Raw genomic sequence first — 20,730 nt, 5'->3', positions numbered from 1 at the left:
ATGAGGATCACTACTCGAAAGACGAAACGACGGCCGAATATAGGCTAGGTCATTTAATGCGGTTCTCGAAAGACGGACCGTCACCAACCACGATGCTCCACGTATTCGATGCCAGCGTGATGGGCGGAATGTGAAGAGTCCACAAAGAAGCGTAAAAGCCCCCACTATGGCCCTAGGTGACGTCGTGTGCCATGAGCAGGGGCTTGGGGGGCAAATGTACGCCCCAAATATCCACGGGCTATTAGCGAGCTGAGAAAGGGCATAATTATATCAGCCACGTGGATGCCACGTACCCGGAGCTGCCGTTACCAGGTCCTACCTCTTTAGCTCGAGGTAACCAAAGGCTTAATAAGATTACTAAGGAGTCGGGTCAGAAGTATGGACACCACGAGCTGAGAGTACATCAAGCTCGAGGTGCGAGCTTGAGTTGGCACCTCTGACCCCTTATAAAGTCAACCACGCAATGTAAACATGCATATATCAGACATCACGTGTCTGACCCATCCCTGAATTCTCGGACACGCCGCATAAACGTGCGTGTTCAGGCACCCACGACTGGGTTGGGCCGTGCGGCCCATTATCCCCCCTACCTATTGATTAGACCACACTTCATTGTCAGGTTTTAGGAATTAATCATGAATGTCACAGTAGTGACATGATGGGTAAGAAGGTCACGGGATGACCTCCCTTGCCAACCCCCAGGTGCCCTCTCCCTATAAACATGGAGACCCTGGGAGTTGCAAGGGGTTGAATTCTATTTTGTAAGGGAATACCCTGTAAAGAATATCAAAGAGATATCAATAATATTGGCTGGTGGACTAGAAGGATTTTAACCTTTGAACAACCTAAAAAAGTATTTGTGTTATCATTTTATTTTGAGATCATTCATCTATTACGGTTCATTATTTAGCACTAATCCCGCTCTTTACTCTATTAATTATCTGTTGCCGAAGAACCGTGTCAACACCATTCTTCTTATATTCATTTTCTATTTACTTGTAACTTTTGTTTAGAGTTGTAATCTTCTATTCTTTGTTTGTTTGTATTTTCAGTGATAGAGTTGTAACACTCTTTTTAATCAATCATCTTGTCCATTGTATTTTTTGTATAGAGTTGTAATATTATCTTACCTTTTCCATTGAGGCAATCTATTTATCCTAACAATGTTTAGTTACACAGTTTGTTTACACGATTACCCAAACCTATCTATGGAATTCCCCTATAAATGCTAAGAATATTGGATTGGAAAGGGGATCCATTATTCTGTATTACTGAAACTCTACCAACATAGAGAGAGAAATAGTAATAATATTGACTCGTGGACTAGGTGGATTTTAACCACTTGACCACATAAATGTTCTATGCTTTTGAGTGAGTTCTTTTTATTTCATTGCAGTTTACTGTTAAGCACTAATCTACCCATTTTATTTCTTAATATCTCATTGGCGAAAAATCGCGTCAACAGTTTGGTACTTTCATTGAGAGTAAATTAGTGCTACACTAGTTCTAGTCCATTTTAATCATGGTGGTCACTCGCTCAATGCACGATAATGTGGCAGAGCGGCCTGGTGGGCAAGAGGCCTATCATACTGTTGTTCCCAATGAAAGGGGTCTGGATGTCCAACAATGTCTAGGAAAACAACCGGTGGGTCAGGGCGATACCGGGAGTTCGACGTCGTTACGACCAAATCCTAATCCAGGCTATCTGACTGCCATTGAAATGGAAAACATGCAGCTGAAGAGCCATATTAAGGAGGTTTTGGCTTAGTTACCCCCTCTTGCAACCGGCGTTAATGTCAGAAAGAGGCAAAGTGGGTCTCATAAGTCCCACGGGAATAACTGATCTATACCAAATTGATTTGTCAGGACCACCACTCCAAGTTCTACGCTTACAGGGAGAGATCACCAGAATGCTCAGCCCAGTGACCATCACAGGGGTTGTCAGCACATCAATCAGTCAGTCAAGACTGCAACCCCAAGTTCAGTGCCTTCTTCACAGGTCCCCAAGAATGTCCATGACAATCAGCGAGGAGGGGCTGGAACAGGCTCACGAAGGCATAATGCTCCAACAAATCCTTCTGTGCCACGATCGGATCACCAGGCACTACGACCTAGGGACTTTGGAGTTGAACAGAGGTGGGTTAATTTAGTCCGTCCTGATGGAACAAGGATAGCCTCACCAATAAGGCATCCCCCATTACCTATAAGACATCTGACACAACCTCGTCCTCAACGAGATATTCCAGCTTATGGGGACAGCAGGAGAAATCCTCCCCCATCCGTGAATACTTCCGCTCCACGAACGCGTGTTGAGAATCCAGGCCCTCAATATCAACCGCGAGTTGTAAGCTTTGCAAACGAAAGTTACTGGATCGAAAGCCATTGTAGCGGTAGGTCCTTGGTGCAAAGCCCTTGGTATGACCTGCAACCCGACTTACGCAATCATCTGACCTCACAGAGAAGGTATCTAGCTCGGGATGAAGATGTTAGCTATACTCCACACGAAGGACGTCCATCCATAGTATGCAACAATGGGAATGCCCCACTGAACCAAGCTCGGGCTTGGAGGAACAATAACCAGTCAAATGCGTACGATAGGGTGGGAGCTATTGAACAGCCCCCAGTTGACCTAAGGACTAGGGACCAAAGCCTTGAGAGACTAGCTCGAATGGATGAGAAAATGGAAAGACTCTTTTCCGGAAAAGAAAATGATGATTGCGACTTAGACGGGGACCTCGAGCCTTTCGCTCCAAACATTGCAGCGGCAACATATCCCATAGGTTTTAAGATGCCAGACATGTCAAAGTTTGATTGAGATTGAGATCCATCCAATCACCTCGGAATGTTTAACACCATGATGATGGCCCACAATGTTGGGCTCGATCTAAGGTGTATCTTGTTCCCTGCAACTTTGGTCGGGCCTGCCAAGAACCGGTTTAAATAATACAAGAGGCATTCCATAAGCTCGTGGAAGAAATTTTCTTCCAATTTCAAAAAATCATACCGAGCTTCCCAGGAAGCTTGGGTTGAGGCTGATTCATTGGCCAGTGTAAAGCAGCAACCTGGCGAAATGTTGAAGACATATCTGAGTAGATTTACCAATGTTGCGGCACGAGCTAAGGATGCTGATGACAGTTCCAAGTTCATGGCAATGAGGACGGGAATCCTCGTCGGGGGCGACTTATGGTAGGAACTCCAAAGAAAAGGTGTTAAGACCGTAGATGAATTCTAGACCTGAGCACAAGAGTGGATAAACCTTGAAGAGGCAAGAGCTTCTGTCGCAAGAACCAGCCAAACCCCTATCCAACCCGTTGGAGCTGTAACGGATGTTGCAGCTACGGCTCAAACCGTTGCCCAAAATAACCAAGGGGGGAATAACAAAAGGAAGGGGAATGGTGAGGGCAACCAGAGTGAGATGAAGAAAAATAAGCTCGGCGAGAAATTCAAACCTGTCTACGCTACCTATACTGACTTAACGGACACCCGGGAGCACATTTTTCTGGCAAATTCTAATCGCCTTCTATGGAAGAAGCCAGAACCGTTGAGGAACTAGAGGGCAAAGAGAGATCCCTCAAAATTCTGTTGATTCCATAATGACATCGGTCATAACACTGATGATTGTCAAAAACTGAAGGATGAGATCAAAACTCTCATCAGAGCTAGATCGTTGGCCCTGTACGCCCGAAATTGGGTAGTCCCTAATCAGCCCGCCAGGCAGAACCCTCAATCAGTCCCTGAAGCTCTGATAGGTCAAACCGAAGCTTAGGAAAATCAGGTCGAACCCCCTCTGATAGTAGGGGGAGATATAACCACTATTGCGGGAGGGCCACATTCGGCAGGCACAAGCAGCTAGGCCTAAAAAAGGTACATTAACAAACTGAAGGCTCATAACGGGGTGGAGTTCGTCCCAGAGCAACGATTATCGACACACCAGCGATTGGAAAAGCAACCAATCATTTTCATGGAAAAGGATACTAGCCACATCCACTTCCCACATAATGATCTGCTCGTGGTAACCATTCAGCTCGCCAACCGAAGGGTCCGAAGAACACTAGTGGATAACGGAAGCTCTGTAAATCTACTTTTCAGGTCCACCCTGGAAAAAATGGGATTGTCCAAAATTGATTTGAAGGTGACCTCGATGACTCTGTACGGGTTATTGGGTGAAGGGTCAGCGACCATCAGGACAATTGGACTGGTGGTGACATTGGGAGAAGAGTCACGAACTATTTTCTAAGTACTCAAGCTCATGGTAATCAATTGTTCGGCTTCATACAATGAAATTTTGGGCCGACCTGCGCTGATGGTATTTGAAGCCATAACCTCTATCCGCCACATGGCAATGAAATTCCCCTCAGGTACGAGGATATGCACAGTCATAGGCGATCAACTCGCTGCCAAGGAATGCTATAGCATTTCTATGAAGCGAAAATCACAACCCGGGCAACAAGCGATGATCATAAATGATGGAGGTGAGGAGTCCCAGGAAGTAGAAGTTACTCGTGGGATGGAAGAACCTCAGTAGAAAGAGGATAGTGAGGTCGCCTAACTCGACAAAATTGACCCGTGGATAGGAAAAGACAGATCAGAGCTAAAATCCATAGAAGAGCTCGAGGAAGTAAACACCGATCCCAAAGAAGCTTCAAGAGTCGTAAAGATTGGAAAGAATCTTGACGACAAAAGAAAGACGGAGCTGGTTAATTTTTTATAAAAAAACATGGGCGTCTTTGCTTGGTCGCATGAGGATATGGTGGGAATCAATCTGAATATAATTATGCACACTTTAAATTTGGATAAGAATGTGCCTAAAAAATCCCAAAAACAGAGACTTTTGGGAACGGTCCGAGCTGAAGCCCTTGAGGAAGAAGTAGCTCAGTTACTAAAATGCGGGTTTATCCGAGAGGCAAAATACCCGATTTGGGTTGCCAATCCCATGCTAGTCCCTAAGCCGAATGGGAAGTGGAGAACCTATATCAATTTCTTCGACCTAAACAAGGCTTGTCCCAAGGACTATTTCCCACTGCCTAGGATCGACCATTGGTAGATGGCACGGCAGGTCACAAGCTCATGTCTTTCATGGATGCATACTCTAGATATAACCAGATCGCGATGAACCCCGTGGACCAGGAGCATACTAGTTTTATGATCGAGCATAACATATATTGTTACAAAGTTATTCCATTCGGATTGAAGAATGTCGGGGCTACATACCAACGCTTGGTCAACAAAATGTTCGCTAACCAGATCGAGAAAAATATGGAAGTGTATGCTGATGACATGCTTGTCACATCGAAGACTTCTAATAACCATGTATTCATTCTGGAAGAATGTTTTGGAATATTGAGGAGATATGACATGAAGCTGAATCCCCATAAATGCACTTTCAGAGTGGCATCTGGAAATTTTCTGGGGTTCATAGTCAACACGAGGGGAATAAAGGTGAATCTTGAAAAAAACATATCGTTATTGGAAATTCCCTCACCCAGGTCGCAAAAAGAAGTTCAAAGCCTAACTGGAAGGGTGGCAACTTTGAATTGCTTCATTTCGAAATCCATTGACAAGTGTCTACCATTCTACAACTTGCTCAGAGGAAACAAGAAATTTGAATGGACCGAGGAGTGTGAACTACATTCATCGACCTAAAAATGCATCTGGCCAAGCCCCCTATATTGTCAAAATCAATACCTGGAGAGTCTTTGTTCCTTTATTTGGCCATGACAGAGAATGCAGTCAGTGATGCGTTAGTTCAAGAAGAAGATTGTGCTTAGAAACTAGTGTATTACGTAAGCAACAGGCTTCTCGCAGCTGAGTCATGATACCCACTAATAGAGAAGTTGGCATTCTGCTTGGTATTGGCTTACAGAAAGCTCTGACCATACTTTCAGTCCCATTCTATCAACATCTTAACTGACCAACCTTTAAGGCAGGTTTTGCGAAAACCTGAAACATTGGGACGTCTTTAAAATGGGCCATTGAACTTAGCCAGTTCGAGATATTGTACATGCCACATACTTCAATCAAGAGTCAGGCCCTTGCTGATTTTATGGATGAATGCACTGGTTTTCAAGATGAGCTCATGAGGGAGCTGGAGCAAGAATTATGGAAAATCTTCATTGATGGATCATTGAACGAGAATGAATCAGGAGCTGGGATAATCTTAATCTTGCTAGAGGGACATCGATTCAATATAGCTCTAAGATTTGGATTTGAGGCATCCAACAACAAAGCAGAATATGAGGCTTTACTGGCAAGGCTGAGGGTAGCAAGAGAGCTGAAGGCAAAAGCCATTCAATGCTATAGTGATTCACAAATCATTGTAAATCAGGTATTGGGGGAGTACCAAGCTTGAGGCATTAAGATGGCGGCCTACCTATCTAAGGTAAAGAGGGAACTTTCTGAATTTGAGTACAACTCTTTTGAACAGATACTTCACGAGTAGAATTCTAACGCTGACGCTTTGGCATGACTTGCTACCACGAAAGAGGCTGAAACATTAAATGTAGTGCCAGTGGAGTTCTTGGAGAGCCCATGTGTAACGGGAGAAGCAACGGAGGTCAGAATGATTGACATAAGATCGACCTGGATGACTCCTATAATGGAACATCTCGCAACTGGAAAGTTACCTGACGATAGAAAAGACGCAAGAAAAGTACTCTATCAAGCTCTAAGGTACGTAATAGTCGATGGGACCTTATATTGGCATGGTCATTCGTTGCCTCTCCTGCGATGTGTTCTATCCGAGGAAGCCAAAACCATTTTGCAATAAATACATGAAGGTTTTTGTGGAGATCATGTTGGGTGCAAAACCTGCTGCTTAAGGTACTAAGACAGGGCTATTTTTGGCCCACTTTAACAAAAGATTCAATCTCGTATGTTCAAAAGTGTGACAAATGCCAGCGTTTCTCCATAGTTGCTCGAGCTGCTCTGGTTGAGCTAACAATGATTTCCACCTTGTGGTCATTTTCTGCATGGGGAATTGATCTGATAGGTTCCCCACCTATGGGAAAGGGAGGAGTTCGATATGTGGTAGTGACGATCGATTACTTCACGAAGTGGGAAGAAGCAGAACCTCTGGCAACCATCACTTCAAAGAGAGTCTTGGATTTTGTGGTGAAAAGTATCATTTGTTGATTTTGACTCCCTAAGAAGATCATGTCAGATAACGGTACACAGTTCGATAGTGATCTCTTCACAAACTATTGTGAAAGATACGGCATAACAAAGAGTTTCTCGTCGGTAGCATACCCATAAGCCAACGGGCAGGTCGAGGATGTAAACAAGACCCTTAAGGTGAGCTTGAAGAAGAGGTTAGACAAAGCCAAAGGATTCTGGCCCAAACAGCTCCCGCAAGTACTTTGTGCCTACCGAACTTCACACAGGACCTCCACGGGGCATACACCTTTTTCCCTAACTTTTAGAAGCGAGGCCATGCTTCCAATTGAAGCCATGGTAACTACTCACAAGTAAAGGACGTTTGATCAAGAACAGAATAACGGGCTACTTAATACATCTCATGATCTGATCGAAGAAAAATGAGAAGAATCATAGTTACACCTCGCCCATTATCAACAAAAGCTCACTCGCTATTTCAATTCAAAAGTCAAGGGGCGTAGACTTGGATTAGGCGACCTAGTTCTCAGAAGGATCTTTTTGGCGAACAATGTAACGACCCAACTATTCTAAACTTGGACCATTAGAAACTTCTATACTAATCTTAAGAAAACGTACATATGAAAACACCATCACTTTATTTAAAACACTAAAGTAAAGGTTCAAAAATACATAAATTCATAAGTAGGATATGGGATCCCATAGTTTTAAAAATAAAACAAAACATAGCCTAAATAAATTGGTTACGTAATTAAGTGAGGAAAAATAATACATAGAAATTAGAACTAAATGACTTAAAACTTCATCCTCGAATCGAACGCTCAATCCACCGTTTCCATCCTTCCTCAATACACATCCCCAAGTTGCCAAGAACCTTTTCCGCCGCCAAACTATTTTCCTGTACATATTAAACATAAAGGAATGAGCCTAATGCCCAGCAAGGAAAATCTACTACGAGCATGAAACAAGTACATACACATAGACTATAAACTATAAACATGAATCTATAAAGACATACATCATATAAGACTATACTATTAATGGCCATTAAAACATGTGATAAACCATCTACGTCCCTTTTCTAATATCTGAGGTAGGTTAGATCACATGGTAGGTTTATGATAACCCATCTACATCCCTTGTCTAATATCTGAGGTAGGGTAAATTATAACCTTGAAACATAAGAAAACATAATATAACATACTATAGCATAACTTATCATAACATATCAACATAACATATAAGCATATAAGCATATAAAACTATCCTATTTTCCTTAAGAAAATACCGGGATGTGAGAACAAGATCGGGACTTTGGAACACTCCTAAAAACCATAATAGAGAGGTGAGTATACTAAGGAAGAGAGATGAAAAGAATAACTACACCATCGAAATGATACTTACCAACAAGAATCTTACGTTCAAGATCTTAGATGCCTAACCAAGAATAGAGAATAAGAGTTAGGATTTGAGTATAAAAACTAAGGAAACAATACAGAAATGAATTAGTATTAGGAATACCTTGAATGCTTCTATGACCGAACTACACCTCGAACCAAAATATACTATAAACCTTACTTCCCAAGTGTTTATTAAGCTTATAATGATTAAGCTTATAACCCCAACCCAAGTGTTTAACACTCTAAAGTACTCCCAGCAGCTTGTAGGCTCTGAACTCAGCTTGATGAATGAAGAAATGGCTGGGTACTAGGTCCTATTTATAGAGTTCAAAAATGAAAAGATCTTCATTTAACTTGAATAAAATAATGGCTTTTTAATTGAAAAATATTTGAATAATCATTCAGCAGAGGCTGAAGACTCGGTCAGAAAGATGCTGGACTTATCAAGAGGTTAAGGATTGAAATGAGCTCGGTTTCAAAATCATTCAAATTTTATTCCCTAGGGCTGATATATCGCCCACTATAGGCGATATATCGCCTGGCTTCATATGGCCGAGGCTCGTCGAGGTTGTCGTGCGAAGCTACGTGTTTTCCGTATCCCCGTATGGCGATATATCGCCCCCTAGAGCTGCAATATATTGGCATACGCTGAAATATTATACACGTAATTACACTTTTTCAGCCTAATTTGAATTGAGTAAACAGCCTTGACTAAGTCCTTTAACGATTTCAAAGCTGCTGGCTGACCCTAGAATGTTCAAATAGTACTCGGTCAGAAAGATGCTGGACTTATCAAGAGGTTAAAGATTGAAATGAGCTCGGTTTCAAAACATTCAAATTTTATACCCTAGGGCCGATACATCGCCCACTATAGGCGATATATCGCTTGGCTTCATATGCCCGAGGCTCGTCGAGGTTGTTGTGCGAAGATACGTGTTTTTCGTATCCCCGTATGGCGATATATCGCCCCCTAAAGCTGCGATATATCGGCATACGCTGAAATATTATACACGTAATTACACTTTTTCAGCCTAATTTGAATTGAGTAAACTTCCTTGACTAAGTCCTTTAACGATTTCAAAGCTGCTGGCAGACCCTAGGATTTCAAACATTACTCTTAATAAACTTATTCCTCAAAAATACTTAATTTCTCATTAAACCTACACATGACAAGTGTTATTATCTTATTGGGTGTATCTAAACCTTATAGTATAATAAATATCACCTTCATAATCAGTCATATTAATGAAACCTTAGGTTATAATTAATATTCTTAAACTATAGGTTAAACTTATAAAATCTACAAGTGTTACTCCGAGTGTCCAACTAAGTCCCGGTTTGAACCAAAATCCACAGTCATAATATACTAAAACTACTACGACTATCTAACTAGCTAAGTAAAGTTCTTGAACTCTACAATTCTCCCCTACTAAAAATAATTTCGTCCTCGAAATTTACTTACCAAATAAATCCGGATACCGGCTTTGCATGTCCTCCTCCAACTCCCACGTTGCCTCTCTTTCAGAACTATTACTCCATAGGACTTTGACTATTGGAATACTCTTGGACCGTAACTGTTTCACCCCTCTATCCAGGATGCTAACCGGTCGTTCCTCGTAACTCAAGTCTTTCTGGAGTGCTATCGTATCGTACTTGAGGACATGGGATGGGTTTGACACATACTTGTGTAGCATTGAGATGTGGAACATGTTGTGACTATCAACTAGGGCTGGCGGTAGGGCTAATCTATACGCAACTGCTCCCACTTTGCCTTTCTTCCCAAACTGCTTCACACCTTTCATAGGAGATATCTTCAGGAAGACTTGATCTCCGACCTTGAATTCCACATCGCATCGCTTGGCATTCGCATAGCTTTTCTGTCGGCTTTGAGCAGCAACCATACACTGTCTAATTAGCGCTACTGCTTCTTGAGCTTTTCTAATAGCTTCGGGACCAAGAAGTTTCCTTTCTCCTACCTCGTCCCAATGAAATGGTGATCGGCACCTTCTTTCATATAGCAACTCATCAGGTTCCATCCCGATCGTCGACTGTTAGCTATTATTGTAGGAGAACTCTATCAGTGGCAAGTACTTATTCCAGGATCCTCTGAAATCAAGTACACAAGCGCGTAGCATATCCTCTAAAATCTGAATCGTACACTCGGACTGCCCGTCAGTCTGAGGATGAAACGTTGTACTAAGACTTAACTTAGTACCCATGGCTTACTGTAAACTTCCCCAAAATCTCAATGTAAACACCGATCCTCTATCCGATACTATTGTCTTGGGGATTCCATGCAACCGTACTATCTCTTGGACATATATGTCTGCATATTTCTCTGCCGTGTATGAAGTCTTAACAGGCAGGAAATGAGCGGACATGGTTAGTCTATCTATTACTACCCAAGCGGAATCATGCTGCTTTTTCGTTCGTGGCAACCCTGTCACAAAATCCATGGCTATATCGTCCCACTTCCATTCTGGTACGGTAAGCGGTTGCAATAGGCCTGCGGGCCGCTGATGCTCTGGTTTCACTTGCTGGCATACTAGACATTTAGACACAAATTTTTCTATGCCCTTCTTCATCCCTGGCCACCAATACATTGCCTTGATGTCGTGCATCATCTTGGTCGACCTTGGGTGAACTGAGTACGGGGTACTGTGTGCTTCTTCTAGAATTGCCATCTTAATCTTTTGATCATTTGACACGGATACCCAATCCTTATATCTCAATAATCCTTAACTTGATATTGAGAAATATGTGGCCTTGCCTTCTCTGACTACATCCATATGTGCCGCTAGTGTGTCTTCATGCCCTTGCCCAATCCGTATATCTTCTAGCAGATTTTACTGGATAGACAAATTAGCCAGCTTGTTGATAACTACCTCTATTCTGGCATTGACCAGCTCCTACTGCAGTGGCTTTTCTATTCCGGCTATTGCTACTAAACTTCCATAACTCTTCCTACTTAGCGCATCAGCAACTACATTTGCCTTTCCCGGGTGGTATAGGATTTCACAGTCGTAATCCTTTACTAGCTCTAACCACCTGCGCTGCCTCATATTGAGCTCCTTCTGAGTAAAGAAGTACTTTAAGCTTTTATGATCCATATAAATCTTGCACCGTTCTCCGTAAAGATAATGGCGCCAGATTTTCAACGCAAAGACCACTGCTGCCAACTCCATATCGTGAGTTGGGTAGCGCTGCTCGTACTCCTTCAGCTGCCTTGAGGCGTAGGTTATCACCTTGTCATTCTGCATTAGCACGCAACCCAACCCTTGCTTCGACGCATCGCAGTAGACTACGAACTTATCATTGGGTGTCGGTACACAAAGTACTGGTGCTGAGCAAAGGTTATCCTTAAGCAACTGGAAAATTTCTTCACATCTATCATTCCAGTTGAATCTTTGTTGTTTCCGGGTCAGGTTGGTGAGCGGGGTGGCTATCTTAGAAAATCCCTCTACGAATCTCCTATAATAACCTGCTAATCCCAGAAAGCTCCTTACTTCAGATGCATTCTTTGGTCTTGGCAAGTCCTTCACAGTCTCTACCTTTGATGGGTCTACTGCAACTCTGTCCTTGGATATAATGTACCTGAGGAACACTACTTGTGAAAGCCAAAACTCGCACTTCTTGAACTTGGCATAGAGTTGATGCTCCTTTAGTCGTGACAAAATCAACCTCAAATGTTCCTTGTGCTCTACTTCATCCTTGGAGTATACTAAGATGTCGTCGATGAACACTACGATGAATTTATCTATGTAGTCCTTGAAGACCCTATTCATCAAATCCATAAATGTGGCTGGTGCATTGCTAAGACCAAAAGACATAACCAAGAACTCGTAATGCCCATAACGAGTTCTAAAAGTTGTCTTAGGAATATCCTCTCCCCGCACCTTGAGCTGATGGTACCCAGACCGTAAATCAATCTTTGAAAATACGGTTGCACCTCGGAGTTGATCATACAAATGTCAATCCGAGGTAGCGGGTACTTATTCTTAATCGTTACCTTATTCAGCTCGCGGTATTCTATACACATCCGCATACTTCCATCCTTTTCCCATCATTCTTTGGGCTTTGAGAGATGATACTAATGGGGTGCGTAATCCTGAAGCTTGTCCCATGAAACATAGTCTCTGGCCGTCAGGAGTCTCGAACATCACCTTCTTACGTTTGCAGTCGATGGTTGCACCATGTCGTGCTAGCCAGTCCATGCCTAATATTACGTCAAAATCCTTGATCTCCAGTTCTATCAGGTCTCCTTCTAGTTCTAAATCCTCAATCTTGATCAGTATGCCTCGTACTATCCGTGATGATAAAATTACTTTGCCCAAAGGTAACTCGGTTACAAACCTAGTTCTAAATCTTTCACAAGGTTTGTCTAGTTTTTCTATCATTCCTAACGAGATATACGAATGAGTGGCTCCCGAATCAAATAATACATAACATATGTTATTGAGGATAGAAACCGGACCTGTGACCACCTTATCGCTAGCATCAGCCTCTCCTTGGGTTAAGGCGAAGACCCTGGCAGGAACCATCTTATCTTCCTTTTTCCCTTCTGTCTTGAGCTGAGGACAGTCTTTCTTCCAGTGTCCTTCTTGACCACAGTTGTAACATCCCTTGGTGTTTTCCCGGCATTCACCAGGATGTTTCTTCTGACACTTAGCACATGGTGGATATTCTACATAACCCGGCCTATTTCCCCCATTATTTGTCCATGCCCTTTAATCGTTGTCGGACTGTTTGTTGTCAGGATGCCTTCTTTTTTTAACGTTATTGTTGTTGTTGTTGGACTGATTGTGGTTGTTGTGGCTGGACTGATTGTTGTTGTTATGGTTGTTGTTCCGACTAGTCTGAGGTTGATTCTATTATTTAGGCTCAGGCTTACTGGCTTCTTCTTTACTAACATTAGCCTGTAGCTTTCTACTTCTATTGTCATCTCTAGAACGTCGGCATTAATAGTGTTTCCTGGGTTTGCTAACTTAACCCCTAGCTCAATCTTTAGTTGAAGTCCTCTAATGAACTTAGACACCCTCAAATAGTCAGTTGGAACCATTTCCGATGCGAACTTAGCTAATCGGTCGAACTGCCGAGCATATTCTGCCACTGATAAATTCCCTTGCTTCAAGCCAGTGAACTCCTCAACTCTTGAAGTGAGTACAGCCGAATTATAATACTTCTTGTGGAACAGCTCCACAAATCGGGTCCAAGTCATGGTGGCTACATCATGCGTCTGCTGGATTAAGTCCCACCATATTCTAGCATCCTTCTTGAGCAGAGAAAAAATGCAGGATATGTGGTCCTCGTTGCTGAGGTTCATGTGTGTCAGGATTGGCTCCACATTCCTTAGCCACTCTTATGCCTCAAAGGGGTCTGTAGTCCCTTCGAAGTTTGGAGCGTGCTGCTTACGGAACCTCTCATAAACTGGCTCCATGTGTTGTACTGGATACGGCGCATAATTCGTCACTGGCCATCCCCCATATGGACAAACTTGTTGGGGTGCTGAGGCCATTTGTTGTGGCTGTGGCAGCGGCTGCGGTGAAGGTAGAGGCAGAGGCTGAGTCTGGGGTTGAGCCTGTTGTCGCTGTTGCTGCAATAGCTCCTTGACTTGTTGTCGTAGTCTGGCAATCTCTGTAGCATTGTCAGCTGGTGGCGGCGGTGCGTTGCGGCTGGCAGTAGCACGCACTCCCCTTCTGCGAACCGAAGGGGCTTCATTGTTCACCGGAGGCAGGGTTGGAGGCGTTTCCGTTGGTGCGAGCAGATCTTCGGAGCAACATCGGAGCAGAGTTCTAACAGTTGAGAAAAACATGTCAGAACTTCACACTAATAGGCTCTAAGGAAAAAAATCAATCTAAACAAACATATCTTGGACCTATTGATTATGACTTCTTATGAAAATTATAAGTCTTCTTTATTATTAGAGTGAGTTTCTATACTTAGAAAAACAAGCCATCTTTATTTTTCTAAGTCTGTTTCTAACCATCTTATATGACTTAATTCTCAGGCTCGAAACTCATCTTTGTTCCATAGTTAACCATATTGAGGGAGAGTTGGGATCAATAAAATTGTTCCCACTACTATGGCCTCAACTCTCAATATAGAAACTAGATTCATTGATTTGTATCCACCCTCACCGAACTTAGTCATTAATTATTTTATTTATTATTTATTATGATTGCGAAAGAAAATCAAACTCATACATGTTAATAAAATAACATTGATATTAATTTGGAAAAATAAAGTTTTCACTATTTACAACCATATAAGAAAACAAATAATAAATAAAAAGAAACAATGAAACTAACTATTCTAAAAATCAGGATCTTCTATATCCGATCCTTCATCTAGCATATCATCTTCTATTTCCTCATAATCCTCATTATCATGTGCCTCAAAATGCCCTTGAGGAAGGTTCTTAAAATTCCTATGCTTTTGCTCATTTGTAAATTGAAACTCCATTTTTGAAGTGAACCTAATTAAGAGAAAATAATATCTCATCGCTACCGATAATTCGTCTTCATTATCCATTGTATCCCATCTCTCCTCTAAGGCTGCAATTATGGTACGATAATCTCTAAATAGTCTTATTACTAAAATGTATTACTCTGTTGCTCTCATCATGATCTGCTTAGTTTCTTGGAGATGACCTATTTCTCTGTGGAAAAAAACTAGCCTCCGAGTGATTCTTTCTAGCACTCCTACAGTGTTTCTTGGTTCTCTAATTCTTTTTAAGGCCTTAATGGCTCGGATATCCCCATAGGTTAATGCTCTGTTCATTCTTAACTGAAACATAAAGACTAAACTTGTTAGCTATATATATAAACATAATAACTATTATCATACATACTTACTTGGAGGTCAGATTCGAAGCTTTGAGTGTGTGTATCGAGGAGAACTTCATGCGGATGAACCGTTGCTCTGATACCAACTGTAACGACCCAACTATTCTAAACTTGGACCATTAGAAACTACTATACTAATCTTAAGAAAACATACATATGAAAACACCATCACTTTATTTAAAATTGTAAAGTAAAGGTTCAAAAATACATAAATTAATAAGTAGGATATGGGATCCCATTGTTTTGAAAATAAAACAAAACATAGCTTAAATAAATTGGTTACATAATTAAGTGCGGAAAAATAATACATAGAAATTAGAACTAAATGATTTAAAACTTCATCCTCGAATCGAACGCTCAATCCACCGTTTCCATCCTGCCTCAATACACATCCCCAAGCTGCCAAGAACCTTTTCCGCCGCCAAACTATTTTCCTATACATATTAAACATAAAGGAATGAGCCTAATGCCCAGCAAGGAAAATCTACTACGAGCATGAAACATGTACATACACATAGACTATAAACTATAAACATGTATCTATAAAGACATACATCATATAAGACTATACTATTAATGGCCATTAAAACATGTGATAAACCATCTACCTCCCTTTTCTAATATCTGAGGTAGGTTAGATCACATGGTAGGTTTATGATAACCCATCTACGTCCCCTGTCTAATATCTGAGGCAGGGTAAATCATAACCTTGAAACATAAGAAAACATAATATAACATACTATAGCATAACTTATCATAACATATCAACATAACATATAAGTATATAAAACTATCCTATTTTCCTTACCAAAATACCGGGATGTGAGAACAAGATCGAGACTTTGGAACACTCCTAAAAACCATAATAGAGAGGTGAGTATACTAAGGAAGAGAGATGAAAAAAATAACTACACCATCGAAATGATACTTACCAACAAGAATCTTACGTTCAAGATCTTAGATGCCTAACCAAGAATAGAGAATATGAGTTAGGATTTGAGTAGAAAAACTAGGGAAATAAGACAGAAATGAACTAGTATTAGGAATACCTTGAATGCTTCTATGACCGAACTACACCTCGAACCGAAATATACTATAAACCTTACTTCCCAAGTGTTTATTAAGCTTATAACCCCAACCCAAGTGTTTAACACTCTAAAGTACTCCTAGCAGCTTGTAGGCTCTGAACTCAGCTTGATGAATGAAGAAATGGCAAGGTACTAGGTCCTATTTATAGAGTTCAAGAATGAAAAGATCTTCATTTAACTTGAATAAAATAATGGCTTTTTAATTGAAAAATATTTGAATAATCGTTCAGCAGAGGCTGAAGACTCGATCAAAAAGATGCTGGACTTATCAAGAGGTTAAGGATATATCGCCCACTATAGGCGATATATCGCCTGGCTTCATATGGCCGAGGCTCGTCGAGGTTGTCGTACGAAACTATGTGTTTTCCGTATCCCCGTATGGCGATATATCGCCCCCTAGAGCTGCGATATATCGGCATACGCTAAAATATTATACACGTAATTACACTTTTTCAGCCTAATTTGAATTGAGTAAACAGCCTTGACTAGGTCCTTTAAGGATTTCAAAGCTGCTGGTAGACCCTAGGATGTTCAAATATTACTCTTAATAAACTTATTCCTCAAAAAAACTTAATTTCTCATTAAACCTACACATGACAAGTGTTATTATCTTATTGGGTCTATCTAAACCTTATAGTATAATAAATATCTCCTTCATAATCAGTCATATTAATCAAACCTTAGGTTATGATTAATATTCTTAAACTATAGGTTAAACTTATAAAATCTACAAGTGTTACTACGAGTTTCCAACTAAGTCCCGGTTTGAACCAAAATCCACAGCCATAATATACTACTACTATCTAACTAGCTAAGTAAAGTTCTTGGACTCTACAAACAAAGACCCCATGGAAGGTGTGTTGGGCCTGAACTGGGAAGGACCATACCATATCGTAGAAGTCTTACACGAGGAAACTTTTAAGCTAGCTCAACTGAATGGGGAAGTAGTCCCACGGACCTAGAATACACTTCACTTGAAAAAGTATTGTCAATAGTACTACCATCAATGTAAGGCTTGTTTATAAAAGTCGCTTAAATTCAATAACAGATGGATTATTAAATAACCATTTCCTAGTTTTATTATTGCGAGCTTGTGTTCTTATAATTGTAAAAGAAACCAGGAAAGTTTATACTTCCTGGTTACTTGGGGGGCACATAACCGAGGATGGTGAGTTTTTTTTTAAAAAAAAATTAAGCCTACTCGGATAAGATTAAAAACTTAGAAGGTGGGAAAAATTGATTATTCAATGGCTTTTTAAAGCTCGAATTTTCAATAAACCTAGCGTGAACTAAGTTTAAATCATCTAAAACCCTGGATATAACCAGGTCTAAAACTTAGAAGCTGGAAAAAATTGATCATTCAACGGTTTCTTTAAAGCTTGAGTTTTCTATTAACCTAGCACAAACTAAGTTTAAATCATCTAAAACCCTGGATATAACCAGGTCCGGAGCCTAATTCTCAAAAGGTATAATGCTGTTAAGCTTATTAAAAACCCTGGATATAACTAGGTCCAAATCCTTATTCTTAACGGGTACGATGCAAATAAGCTAGCACAACCTCGGATACACCCAAGATTGATATAATCTATCTTGATCTAAAGACGATCCTTAAGATTTCGAATTTGCAAAAGTCTAAGAATTCATAAACATGAGAATAATAAAGGAGACAAATAGATCACAAGTCAGATGTATATTCAAAAAAAACAAACCTCAAGCTAAGCCCGAAGGCAATTATTTTTATCCCAAGGGATTATTGGAAAATGATAATGATTACAAAGAAAATCTTAAATAAGATCATTTGGCTCCGTGAGCTCGCCCCTCTGAAGTAACCTCCTCACCATCTCCCTCTGCTGCTTCAGAAGCCTCACCAGTTTCTGAGGGTTCTTGCAAAAGTCGAGTCTTGAATTTAGCAAGATATGGATCCCACAGCCCGGGCTCCATGAAGGAGAAGTTCTCGTCCTGGTTGAAAGCCCAGCAATGGTAAAACATCTCCTCCATTGTTGACAAGGATAATGCCGCTTCCTCCATGGCTTTAACTTCAGCCTCGACTAGCTTCGCTTTGAGCCATTTTTGGCTTGAAGCTGTTCAGCACGAAAGTTTTCCTCTGCGACCTGAGCCTGAGAGGCGGACAATGTGGTCTTTGCAGACTGCTCGCCTTCTTGGGAAGAGATAAGAGTAGCCTTAGCAGCATGCTCTTTCTCTTGAGAATTTATCAGGGCAGCTTTGGTGGTGGGCTCACTCTCCTGAACAGCATTCAGGGTGACTTTGGCAGTGGCCAGCTCAGCTAAAAGCTCTTCATTTCTGGCCTTAGCACGAGCTATGCTTCGGTATTGGGCCAGGACAGACTACAGAATAACAAAGCAAGTCAATAAAAAAATGAGGAAGAACACATAGTAGAGAAAAAAGAATCAGAGGTGGGAGAAGGACTCACGGTGAGGTTCATCCCCACAGCAGACTCGAGGACATCCTCTGAGTTGCACTCCGCTCTGGCCCTCAGATCCCTAGCACTAGCTTTATATGCATGCCCCACCATATGACTCTCTATCTCATACACTATACCCTGAAAGGCCTTGGGGATCTTATCCAGATCGTGTGGCTCAACTGGTATTCAGACGATGGGGGCCTCGATTTGAATTACTTGGGGATATGGAGGCATATGTCGAGGAGGAGGAGGAGGAACTTGTCAAACAGTGACAGTTGTCACCAGTGCTAGCTCTCGAGCGGAGCTTGCATCTTTACCCTTAGAGGGGGATTTTGTAGTATCCCTTGTTTTAGGGGTGGCCTTCTTTGCCACCCTAGGCCTCTTCATGACGGGATTTTGTAGTATTCCAGACCTTTTAGCCTGAATGGTACTCCTTAAGACAGGAGGTCCTGTCTATTCCATCTCTTCACCTGAAAAGAAAAAAGGCAAGTTAATTCATAGGAGTAATGTTTCAAAGGTATAAAAAGAAGGAATAAGGATCCTACCCTCTGGGCTAGAGAGGAATCTATTATGATCAGCTTGGATGTATGGATCGGGCTAGGCACAACCTCCAACTCTGTGATTAACGGAGGGGAGGGGGAATCTAAGGCTACAATCTCTTGGATCCTTGGGGGTTCAGGTCCCTCCTCGGGGCTGGATTCATCTACGTACTGCCTGAACCCAGGAGCAAATGCACCCTGGAGCAGAGAAGGCCAAGTCCTAAGGTTAGTCCCATATTCTTCAAAGATAAAAGATTTAAAGTTTAGTGTGTTATCAACTACAACGGTGCCTCTGGTCTATAGCGTGGTAGATGAGCTACCGACAGTCTTCTTTGGAGGCGCCATAGTTCAAATCACCTGACGACAAAACGGCCTAGTTAGTAGGCGACCTAAGATGGTCTATAACTATGGTTGTGGAGATAGGGAGGATGAAGAGGATTAATTTCAACACTTGAAAGTTTATACGAGCTAAAGTTTGTCCTAGCCTTATTGCGTGATGCCACGCGATTTTCTAGGCTACGTACTTTGGTTTCTTAAAATCCCTAGATACATCAGGATCCGCCTGTAAGAACTGTCAAATCCACTTCTTTCCTTTGGAAAGCGGTTTAGTGCAAAATTGCCTGAGGAATCATAACCCCTAAGCTACATGGTATTAAACCTAAAATCCCTTCGGTTTCTATACCCCAAATAGGTATTCTTAAACTAATTTGCAATTAGGGCTACACCAGATTGACCCAGAAATTTGCCCAGTTTTATGAATGTTTTATTTCTAAAATACGTTTGGATTTGCTCATGGGGCCTAAACCGAAACCTATTTCCTATTATCACTTAGAAATAGCCTAACAATACTGAACGATGAACATTGTTGAAAAAAAATCTCATTGGATAACGAAGAACAAAAAAACACTTTTCAAACCAGGGGATAAAATACTTACAGGAAATATGTTCGATTCGAAGAGGGTGTAGATACGGCCACAGGAAGCTCCTGGAAAGCTTCTGACGGTCTGGGGTACGATGAATAGTTTTGGGAACTCTGGAGAAGAAGAAAGGAAACTTGAGAATTTAAAAAGGGAGATTTTTTTAATACAAAGGTGGTGAGGTCTGAGGACTGATTACCCTATTTATACGTAAACTACGAAAATTAATTTGGTCCATTCGATTAGGTTAGCTCAACCCAAGGGCCAATATTAATTAGACCAGATGGCGGCAAAAAGTTGACAGGAAAATTATTTCAGTCCTCGAAACCTGAATAGACGCCAATCGCAGGAGACCACTTGTCCAGTACTTGAGTAGTAGGCAGGCACGATTTTGTGTGACAGAAGTCTA

Source organism: Humulus lupulus, chromosome X, assembly GCF_963169125.1.
Source record: "Humulus lupulus chromosome X, drHumLupu1.1, whole genome shotgun sequence".
In the NCBI taxonomy this organism is placed as follows: domain Eukaryota; kingdom Viridiplantae; phylum Streptophyta; class Magnoliopsida; order Rosales; family Cannabaceae; genus Humulus; species Humulus lupulus.
Note: the sequence above shows the minus strand (reverse complement) of the source record.